The sequence below is a fragment of the Leuciscus leuciscus genome, assembly GCF_965113295.1.
Source record: "Leuciscus leuciscus genome assembly, chromosome: 25".
In the NCBI taxonomy this organism is placed as follows: domain Eukaryota; kingdom Metazoa; phylum Chordata; class Actinopteri; order Cypriniformes; family Leuciscidae; genus Leuciscus; species Leuciscus leuciscus.
The window spans coordinates 7,947,006-7,958,965 of NC_138724.1; the positions used below are offsets into that span (position 1 = coordinate 7,947,006).

Below are 11,960 nucleotides of genomic sequence, written 5' to 3' on the forward strand. Positions count from 1 at the left end.
CTAGATCCATCTGTAAAAATAATCATAGTACTCTCACTGATTGAATTAAGATATTCCTCTATTTTTGGTGCCACCTCACAATTATTTTTTTCCTGAAGGAAACCAAACTCAACACACATTTCAGGCAGCACCCAATAGGGCATAAGTAACCAATTTGTGTGTTCTACAATACCTCCCTGATCCATGCTCATCTTCCCTGCCCACTTATTTATTATGACAAAAAAATTATTGTATCTATTATCTCCAGCAACCTCTTGCAACAGACACCTTGCTGGGAAGGTATGATTACACCCACTAAGTTTTACCCAGTACTGTAACCCTAGCTTAATGCGTCTTAACCATAAGGGCATTTCTCCCATTTCAATGAGCAGGGCAGGTACTGGGGTAGTTCTGAAGGCCCCACATCCTGTTTAGTCTATTTAGTCACATGTCTTTTGTTTTCCCACCACTTATCCGTTGCATGTCTACTGTCATTAGTTCATCATCTTCACCTGTGTCTTGTCAATTACCTTCATCTGTGTCACCTGGTTTATGTTCATCAGTGTCTGTATTTAGTTCCCTCTGTTCAGTCAGTCTTTGTCTGTTCTCATCTAGGTAATGTTGTTACCAGTGTGTATCCTGCCTATTTGTAAGTAAATGTATTTGTATTGGAGCATTCTGCCTGCACACACCCTGACAGAAGAATGGACCAAAAAAATGCCAGACACTCTTGATGTCATGCCAGCTGAGCCTTTTTCACCGCTGGTCCTGTCCAGCCCAGAGCCTTTTTCACTGCTGGTCCTGTCCAGCCCAGAGCCTTTTTCACTGCTGGTCCTGTCCAGCCCAGATACTTTTTCACCGCTGGTCCCGTCTAGCCCAGATACTTTTTCACCGCTGGTCCCGTCCAGCCAAGATACTTTTTCACCGCTGGTCCTGTCCAGCCCGGAGCCTGTCTTGACACCAGAGCCTGAAGTGTCCCGCTGGATCTTCGGTGTCGGCTCTTCGGTTCCGCCCTGGTCACCTGCTCCACCCCCGTCAGTTGGCCCCCTGGTGTCGTTATCCCTACCTCCACCATGGCTCCTCCCTCTGTCTGCTTTGCCCTGGCCACCAGTGCTGCCTGCTCCATCTACTCTGCCCTGGTCCCCTCTCTCACTCTGTAGTTGGTCCCTCCACGGCGTGAGGACGTGCCTACTGGGAGGGGGAGTACTGTAACAGTTGTGTTCCTATTTAGTCATGTCTTTGTTTTCCTGCCACTTATCTGTTGCCATGTCTACTGTCATTAGTTCATCTTCACCTGTGTCTTGTCAATTACCTTCATCTGTGTCACCTGGTTTGTTCAGTGTCTGTATTTAGTTCCCTCTGTTTAGTCAGTCTTTGTCAGTTCTCGTCTATGTAACATCGTTACCAGTGTGTATCCTGCCTATTTGTATCCCTTAAGCTATATTTGTAAGTAAACACTTTGTATTGGAGTCTTCTGCCTGCACACACCCTGACAGGTAGTGTCAAACTTTTACAAATTACTGCTAGAAAATGTGGACTAACACAGAGAAAATAAAACAGGAAATTGGTCTAAACATTCATGAAAACATGTGGGATGAGTCCTTGAGAAACATGCATGTTCTTTGAATGCTAGGCACAATTTGATTCAGTTCAAGGTAATTCATAGGCTTCATTGTCAAAATTCCAAAATAGTAACTATACATGTAAATATCTAAATATACACTGTAAAAAAAAAACCCGTGAAAAAACGGTATTATTCCGGCAGCTGGGGCGCCAGAAAATTACCGTAAAATAACGGCAAAAAACAATCTCGTTAAAATACAGTAATTTTCCATAATTAAATAACAGATTATATCTTTAATATTACATAAAATCTTATGTAATTATTGGGATTTTTAACGTTTAAAAAAAGTCATATACACCTTTAAAACAATTAAATACTGTAAATTTAAGGTTTTATACAATTATTTTATATAATAATGCTGTCTATCTACAGTAATTTTCTTTTAATATAGTTTTTCTGTGTAAAATAACAATGAAATTATGTATAAAAAATGCACACAAGTACATAAATTCAAATACAAATGTTTGTAAATTTACAGTTTTTATTTTTATTTGTACCGATCCAATTTCACAACATCTCTAATTAAGTTCTTAATAATAGCAAATGTACAGTCAATTTCTTTTAAATTAACTAAATGTATGAGTACAGAATACCTGCATATTTACAGTATTAGTAATTGAACAAACACTAAACATCAAGATAAGTGATTGATAGGAAATAGATGCTTAGTATATAATTTAGAACATGTAAATATATCCACAATAAAAAGCAATTACCGTATACCTTTACAGTGTAACTTATTTTAACATTTACAATTACATTTTATCCAAAGTGACTAACCAATTAAGATAATAATTAAAGATAATAAAAAGCAACAAGTGCAGTGACAAGTTTTTTTTTTTACAAAGATATAGTATTATTGGGTGAAGTGTTTATGAAAAAGATGGATCTTTAGCAGTTTCTTGAAAATGTGTTGAGTTGCGCCGGTCATTCCACCACCAGGAAACAGTCCAGGTAAATGTCAGTGAAAGTGGTTTTGTGTCTCTTTGGGATGATGGCACCACAAGGCGCCGTTCACTTGCAGAACACATGCTTCTGGAGGACACATAGATCTGAAGCAGTGAGTTTAGGCATAGGGCTACCTTTAAAGACAACTCTTGCTGCAGCATCTGGATCAGTTGCAGAGGTTTGACTGATACTGGAAGAGCTGCCAGGAGAGCATTACAATAGCCCAGTCTGGATAGAACAAGAGAGTTGTGTAGCTCCGATAGGAAGGGCCTGATCCTCCTAATGATAAGGCAAATCAGCAGGATCACAGCAAGTATGTTTTGGCTGAAAGTTGAACCATAAGCAGTTCTGTCTTGGCAAGGCTGATTTGAAGGTGAAGGTCATTCATACAGCAAGAATTTTCCATCAGGTAGGCTGAGATGCGAGCAGCAACCGTCAGATCATCTGGCTGGATTAAAAGGTAGAGATATGTGTCATTAAGATATTAGTGATAGGAAAAGTCATGTTTCTAAATGACAGAGCCTAGTTAAAAAAAAGAAAGAAAGATGGGTGGAATCTAACACAATCGTAATCTTGCTGTAGCAAATCCAAACCTTGTGCATACTTTTAGTGCAATCATATGGAATCAGAAGACTGTTATGAACATATGGAATCAGAACCATTATGATTTTTATGTTTTAATGAATTCTTCCCATACCTTGTTTGCCATGATCATCTGCTTTCCACGTGACCTGAAATCACACACACACACACACACAAGTTATTTTAAAACTCAGTATTAGATTTACACATGTCAGAATATGTTCCATTGGGACAATGCAAAAACTCAACTGACTATGATCTTGAAGCTGAGCTGGAAAGGCCAGCAGTAATATTTTGAGCTGCCATGTGATTTTAGCTAAGTTACATTTATAGAAAGTAACATTAAATGAATATGATTTACTGTGACCTAGACCTAGATACACCTAGGGGTTCATCATGTTGTATTCATATTCTAGTCTTCCTGTTCTAGGCTTTCCTGTATCATCAACAAGTACGTTAAGTTACAGACAGTATTTCGATTTCTTAACGGTCTTAATAAAGTTAGTCATGTTAACTATTACGAAATAAACAAAAGAAACACAGTAGGCCTATTTTTAGTAAAACTGTGGCTATTACAATGGTAAAAAAATCAGCTAAAAACGTGTTTACTACAATTTTACTATAATAAAATAAAGTAAAAAAAAAAGTTTACAAAAAAAAAAAAAAATTGAAAAATAAAGTTTTCAGCTTCCAGACATGGTTTCAAAATGTCCCGCCATTTAAGAGATTGGTTTAATGTTACTGACTATCATAACGAAGATTTTATACACAATTATGGACTTTAATATGAATAACAAGTCTACTAAAGATTGTTTTAGGTCTATAAGTTAACAAGTAAGTTAGAGTGGGTTCAACTGATCTTTCTTAACACAGATCGATAATTGAAAAGACCCATGCTGCATTTGTGTTTTGCCCTCGACGCCAGTTATGACTGAACATAATTTAAGAATGCTAACGTTAGCATGGAAACAGTCTAACCACTTAACACAAATGTAATATAAAATATCATTTACATGTAGTATTAGACTCTTACCTCAGCCGTTGATCGGTCGGGATGAGGTCTGCTGTGACGAACCAGGCTCACTGAAAAAGGGCGCGTTATTTCCGGACTGACTACAACTAATATGTGTTCAGCAGCGCTCCTGCTCACGGCTGCTTCTGTCGAATACGATTATAGCTCTGAATTCAAATCTCCCGCTTGCCCTTGACACAGATCGACGACAGAGACAGATTTGTAGCTAACCGTTGTGGGCTGGGCGGGACTAAGCAACGAAACGTAATGGCGGATAATTTGAATCTGCGCGCGGCCGCGCGCGCGGGCACACACACACACATTCAAACGCACACAAAGCCACGCAATGTGCAGCAACGCAGATTTGGAAAAACGATTCATAAAATACATAAAATATAGGCCTAAATGAAATTTACGGGCAAATACAAATGATGATCAAAATGAACATCTATTTGCAAGACAAAATTAAAAGATTATAAATAATTAAATAGGCCTGCCTAATGTGTGGACAAATCTTAAAACTCACTTTAACCCCCACATGCTTAATAATCTTTAAGGAAAACATGTTAAGTGACTGCTGATTTCTGCAGTTATACCTTATTTTCTTTATTTTCTAATTCCACAGAAATAATCTGTAAAATATTACTTAATTTTTTATGTAAAATTACACATAACCCTATAAAATTACAGATAATTTCCTTTAAAAAACGTTAAATTAATGTAAAACCACAATAAAAGCAATTACCTGTAAATTTAATAGTGGATCTTTAAATTACAACAAATATCTGTAAAATAACAGGTATTCACTGTATAATGACAAAACGGCAAAATTCTGTAAAAAATACAGACAGTTTCCTGTAAATTTACAGTTTTTTTTTACAGTGTACTTTCTAAGCAGTACCATTGTACATGCTACATTGAGCTTGGTACTTGAATTAGAACATGTAATATTGCAATGATTGTAGAAGGTTTCTTCAAATGCTCTACAAACAAAAACATTTTGTACATGAGCAAAGAGTGAACATGCACAATCTTTAATCCACAAGTCTAGACCATTAAATCATGAGACAGATTGGTCATATCATACACTCGTTCCCTATTTTTGTCCTTTTTTGTTAGAACAGGAACAGTACATTAACAATTTGGATTGTAAAAAACATTTTAAGAACTCACACACACACACACAAAGATAAAATTAAGAATGATCAGAATTTCCATTTTTCTTAAAACACTTCACTTTCCCAGCAGCTTTGAGTTTGTTTTCTTTGCCCTGAGGTCACGTGGATGAAAGTGAATAGAGTGTAAATTCTAATCTGACTGAATCTTTACAATCTGTGGCTAGTTTTCAACACATTGAACACAAAATCTGTCACATCATCAAACCTTCAGACTGAGGCTCTAGAATGTTGTCAGGCTTGTTTCCAATTTGTCACTTCTGGGAAATGCTTACATTAAAGCTAAAAAAACAAGTAATCAGTTTACCTCTATTATTAGTCCTGTATATTAGTTCTCTCACACACAATCTATATAATCAGACAAGTTAAAGAATTTCTTCATTTAACTAAATTGTTTTCAGTTTATTTTTATTTAAAAAAAAATAAAAAAAATAATTAACTGGAACTGGACTGTGTTAGTACGGATAACATTGCCTTTGTGATGTTTAACATTCATAATGACACTAGATTGTCCTGATATTGATTGTAGTTTGCACTGCTGTTGTCTTTGTGTTGATGATGTTCTTTAATGGAGCTGAAACCGTCCTGAGCGCCGCAGCGTCTCCACAAATCCATTCACTCCAGACAGATTGTTCACCTGGAATAGAACAGATTCAGTATTGAATCAAATGTTTGTTACGCCTTCAAATGCACTGGGGAAAAAATGTTGTCTTGTTTTCAAGTGTAAATATTTTAAAGACATCGGATGCTAAATTCACTTGTATATGGTGTTTGCATATAAATGTGTCTTTGCAGTGTGTGTGTGTTTTTTTTTAATCCTCAAAAAGCCAAAAGGCCTTGGAAATGTATATTTAAATTTCTTTCTGAAGCAAATTCTATTGATTTGGAGCCTGAGCCTTGCACTGGACTTTTAGGAGCAGATAATGCTTTTTGCAATAAATATCAGACACAGGCCATTTCGCTGTGTATGATGCTTGCAAAAAGACTTATTTTGCAGATGTGGAAAGCAGATTCTCTACCCACTTTTGAGATGTGGGCTAGGGAGCTGGGAAATATGTTGCACTTGGAAGAACTGAGATTTATATTAAAAGACAAACTATCCATTTTCATTAAGATTTGGAAACCAATAAGAAAATTCTTAACTGAACAAGCTTTATGTGTATTATTATTATTATTATTATTATTATTTTTACATCTACTTTAATTTAACTGTCTGATTATACATTATTTTAATTTCTGTTGTTGTCATTCACTAAGATAAAAGATTGTGTATGTTCACTTGCTCATGTGCAAAATGTTTTTGTTTGTAGAGCATTTGAAGAAACCTTCTACAATCATTGCAATATTGCATGTTCTAATTCAAGTACCAAGCTCAATGTAGCATGTACAATGGTACTGCTTAGAAAGTATATTTAGATATTTACATGTATAGTTACTATTTTGGTGTCATTGTGCATGTTTGTTGTCTTTAAGAAAATGAAAATAAAGGGATAAAAAAAATAAAAAATCTTAACTCGATTTCCTTTAAGACATTTAAAAAATGTAAATTCCTTCTAACTAGTCACGTGATTTTGGAGTAAAAGGTGAAGAGCCTGAAAAACAATCTCCAGAGTGTATTTCAGGAATGTTCACAGAGATGTCGATATCTCCCTTGACAGGCTCTTGACCTCCATGTTTATCATTCCAGCACTGGAGAAGCTCATATGGCTAACTGGTTTCATAAACAATATGTGAGAATAATACAAAGTTGCAAACTCATCATAAAGAAAATTCAAATATGTTATTAGTGTAATATAAGTGTCATAGTGTCATATCTTACTTAAGGTGGGTTTGACGTCCCGTCCAAGAAGCCACTATCAATTGCCTCAAACATTTTTATTAAAGACTCCCAAGTTGCTCTTTGCATGAATGTTTTATTTGCAGGAGTCACTTAGCATATTTATATGTCAATGAATGCATAAAAATGGCAAGGTTACATGTTAACTTCTTTACGATTGTTTCACCTAATATCTCTAAGCATTTAGTAAGCAGACCAAATTCCACATTTTTAATTCACAAGTCTAAACTATTAAATCATGAGACAGATTGGTCATATTATACACTCGTTCCCTATTTGTTCCCTTTTTTGTTAGAACAGGCACAGTACATTTTAACAATTTGGATTGCAACATAAACACGTTTAAGAACACACACACACACACACACACACACACACACACACACACACAAAGAGAAAATTTTAAGAATGATCAGAATTTCCATTTTTCTTAAAACACTTCACTTTCCCAGCAGCTTTGAGTTTGTTTTCTTTGCCCTGAGGTCACGTGGATGAAAGTGAATAGAGTGTAAATTCTAATCTGACTGAATCTTTACAATCTGTGGCTAGTTTTCAACACATTCAACTCTCCGCTTTCAGGGAATTGAGCAGATTAAATTATCTAGAGGTGGCAACATTGATAAAGTGCTATGCCAAAGGGAACTGTACTGGATTCATACTTTGGATGCCTTATGTCCCAAAGGTTTAAATGTGGATTTCGACATGAGTGTCATGTTATAGTCACAGCTGTACTGTTTTTATAAGTCTTGAATACTGCAGTTTATAGCCGCGTTTCCACCGAAATTACCCGGAACAATTTGTACCTGGAACTTTTTTCCCAGGAACTTTTTTTGCCCCAGACCGGTTGCTTTCTGCGTTTACACCGCGGTCTAAAGTACCGGGAAGGTAAACTGCGCGCAACTGCTCCTCCCAGTCTGCGACGGACAGTAATCAGCAGTTGCGCCACATTTATAATAAGTATGGAGGAGATTCAAACTGTGCTGCAGTTATGTATTGGTTTACTAACGAGGTAATTAACAAAACAAAATAGACGAGCACTGATACTAAAGCGTGTTCAGAAAGCTCGTATGCGTATAAAATTAGACAACGTATGTTATCAGTTATTGTGAGATGCCTGGGACGAACGCGCAAAAAAAAAATCCTCTTTCGCAAATACGCTTAAAAAAAGCCTGAACCCCGTCTATCAATCATAAATAGTGACAGTCTTGTAAATTGTTTGTTACTAACCTAACCTTGCAATAGATGACAATGTGTAAGCATAATGACTTGATAATAAAAGCTGTGGCAGAAAAGAGACGTGCACTGATAAAGCGTGTTCAGTAGCTCGTAATGCTAACGTTAGATATAACATTTGTATGTTATCAGCTATTGCGGACATTGACCGTGAGATGGCTGGACGAACGCGCAGACCAGTTTTTAAAAAATTAAATTCCATATTTGCAGACAGACAACTCTTACTGCATGAAGCAACGACACGAACCGCAATAGATTTTTTAAAAAGGAAGGTTAAAAATAAATAAATGCTGCGTGGAATCATCCAACCAAAATGCGGCGTGAACACAACCAATCAGCTTGTGCAGCGCACAAGTCCCACCCCTGAAAGTTCCTGAACTTTGAAAAAGTACTACCTCATGAGCAGGGACTATCGGAGGGGGAAATATTTACCCGGAACTTCATTTAGACCCTGGTTCCTGCGGTGGAAACACATCGAGTACCAGCCCAAAGTTCCTAGTTCCTGGGGAAAGTTCCTGCGGTGGAAACGCGGCTTATGAAGGTTTTTACTGATGTCCTTGCAGTCTCCATGTACTTATACAGCATGTATGTATATATATATATATATATGTATATATGTGCTTGTATTTCTGTATTTTTGTATATTTGTACTTATGTTTGTTTCTTGTAATGGGGGGTTTTTCACTATGGGGAGTAAATGTGTAAATTATGTAGATTACTCAATATGTTGGGTAGGTTAGAGAAAAACTACAACTCCCACCATTGGACTACAACTCTCCTACCTGGCTTCCACAGGTGTGGTAATCACTGTTAATTATCCTGATGTGTTTGAACACAGTTAAGTTGATTGCTACATTGACTGTTTGTATGCCCTGAGGATGGTCGTTTGACCGAAAGCTTGGCTATTAAATTTGCTGAAAGGATTCAAGTGTGCAGACAGTTTTATTTATTTTTTGAGATCTTCAGTTTTGTTTGTCTGGCACCTTGTTGTTCGTGAGTGCGGTGTTACTCCTTCAAAACACATTGAACACAAAATCTGTCACATCATCAAACCTTCAGACTGAGGCTCTAGAATGTTGTCAGGCTTGTTTCCAATTTGTCACTTCTGGGAAATGCTTACATTAAAGCTAAAAAACAAGTAATCAGTTTACCTCTATTATTAGTCCTGTATATTAGTTCTCTTACGAGAGGTCTCTCGTACTGCGTAAGATATCTTACGCTAGGGGAAAATCCTTTTCCGCGAGATATTGAAGCCAAAAATTATCCTTAATTTTGTAATAATGCAAAACGCGTTGCAGCAGCAATGCAGACATAGGCGAGACAGCTCGCGCGCCTATTGGCTGCTCTGCGGCAACTGCAGCAGCCTATCGAGCGAGGCCTGGCGTGACGTCAGACCCAATCAGGGCACTTCGCGCCCGCTGCGTCACGTCCCGCCGAAATGGGCGTGGTCTAGGCCTATAAATATCGCTCGCAGGCAGCTATTATCTGATTTTTCATCCTTCAAGCGAAGCACACGCATCGCTGGAGCTGGATAAGAAGCCGCGCCGTCTGAAAGAGAGCACCTTCAGCGGGACGAGTCACTGAAGTCGCTGGCCGCGCCGCCTTCCTTGCCTTCCTGCTGCGCTTTCCGGCATTATATCCTTTCTCTGCTACTGTGTTTATGTATGTGTGTGTGCTCGCCGCCGCGACACACACCCCCATTGCACTAAAAGAGCTGGGCGTCTTTTTCAAGACGCCCCTTTTCCTGATCACGCAGCTCTCGCACTCGCTCTGCCTATGGTGACTCTGAGGACTCACCTGGCATCCTTCTCCGAGACTGCTCCTACGTGCACTCGCTTCACGCAAGCGAACGATGCTTTCGGTGTGATAAATGTGCCCGCTGTCCCGCGCCCACATCCACACATAGACATGACAGTTCCCACGGGAACCACCCAGCCCTCCCCTCGCGGTTAACCACCGCAGAGGAGTCGAGCGCGGGCAATCTGCCCGCTGTCATCAGCGCGCCCCATGCCTCAAATGTCACGAGCGCCACGCTTGTGTTACAGCACACCGAAGCTTCTCCATCGCTGAGCGAGCGGAGCGCGCTTCGTATTCAACCCCTAGCGATCCATGCAGACGCATGGGCAAAGCTACCCGGGGTTTCGAAGTGGGTGCTGAACATTATAGAAAGAGGCTATTCGCTGCAGTTTCGCCGACGCCCTCGCCGCTATGTGGCGCGCGTCGAGACCACGGTAAAAACAGAAGTAGCACATCTACTTCGAGCCGAAGTGACGAAACTATTGAGCAAAGGGGCCATAGAGCCTCTCTCTCAAGTTCAGAGCGAAGGAGGGCTATACAGCAGATACTTCCTGGTACCGAAAAAAGACGGGGGTCTCAGACCCATACTAGATCTAAGGCAACTGAACAAAGTGCTTGTGAAGCGACAGTTCAGGATGCTCACGACCAGGCAAATCCTTGTGCAGATTCGCCAAGGAGATTGGTTTGTGTCAATAGATCTGAAAGACGCGTATTTTCAAATACAGATAGCGTCACGTCACAGGCGATATTTGAGATTCGCCTTCGAGGGCCAGGCATATCAGTACACAGTCCTGCCGTTCGGTTTGTCCCTAGCACCCCGTACATTTACGAAGTGCATGGATGCGGCGCTCGCACCCCTCAGAATGAGAGGCATGCGAGTGCTGAACTATTTGGACGATTGGCTGATTCTAGCGCAATCTCGCGCAGTGCTCATAGAACACACGACCATTTTACTCGATCACCTCGAGGATTTGGGTCTGAGTGTCAATTGGGCGAAGAGCTCCCTGTCACCCAGTCAGAAAATATCTTTCCTGGGCACAGAACTGGACTCACTATCCATGATAGCGCGACTATCACAACAGCGCGCGGTAGACATTCGACGCACAGCGAACTCTTTTCGCTGCGGCGCGTCTGTCCCGCTCAAGAGATTTCAGAAGATGCTAGGTCTCATGGCCTCAGCATCGTCAGTGCTCCAGCTGGGTCTGCTCCGCATGCGCCCGCTGCAGTTTTGGCTGAAAGCGCGAGTCCCACGCGAAGCGTGGGCACCCGGTTTGCTTCGCCTCAGGGTCAATCAGAAGTGCGTTACAGCTCTGAAACCCTGGAAAGCGAACGACTGGTACCAATCAGGTGTAAGCCTGGGGACTTCCTCGAGGGTGAAAGTGGTGTCCACGGACGCGTCCACCTCGGGATGGGGAGCGCTGCTCGAGGGCAGACCGTTCTTCGGCCAGTGGTCAGAACGGGAGAAGCTCCTGCACATAAACTGCCTCGAAATGCTGGCAGTAGACAACGCGCTGACGCGTTTTTGTCCCCAAATAAAAGGTCACCACGTCTTGGTCCATTCGGACAACATGTCTGTGGTGTCCTACATAAATCGCCAGGGCGGCATCAGATCCGAGAAACTGTACAGGCTGGCAGAACGCCTCCTGGTATGGGCTCAGTGCAACCTGCGCTCGCTCAGAGCAGCGCACGTGCCAGGGATCTTGAATATAGGACCGGACAGACTGTCCAGGAACAATGTTCCGGCAGGCGAGTGGTCTCTACACCCACAGACAG

At 40.3% G+C, this 11,960-nt stretch overlaps 1 long non-coding RNA gene across 1 annotated transcript; it reads right to left on the reverse strand.

Moving 5' to 3' along the window:
* Positions 1–2,940: 2,940 nt before the first annotated feature.
* On the reverse strand, positions 2,941–5,021 carry LOC309491157. The gene is made up of 3 exons (XR_014202948.1): positions 4,167–5,021; positions 3,249–3,282; positions 2,941–2,999 (listed from the first exon to the last, which is right to left on the reverse strand). It is a non-coding gene; the product is annotated as an uncharacterized lncRNA (long non-coding RNA).
* Positions 5,022–11,960: the final 6,939 nt, after the last annotated feature.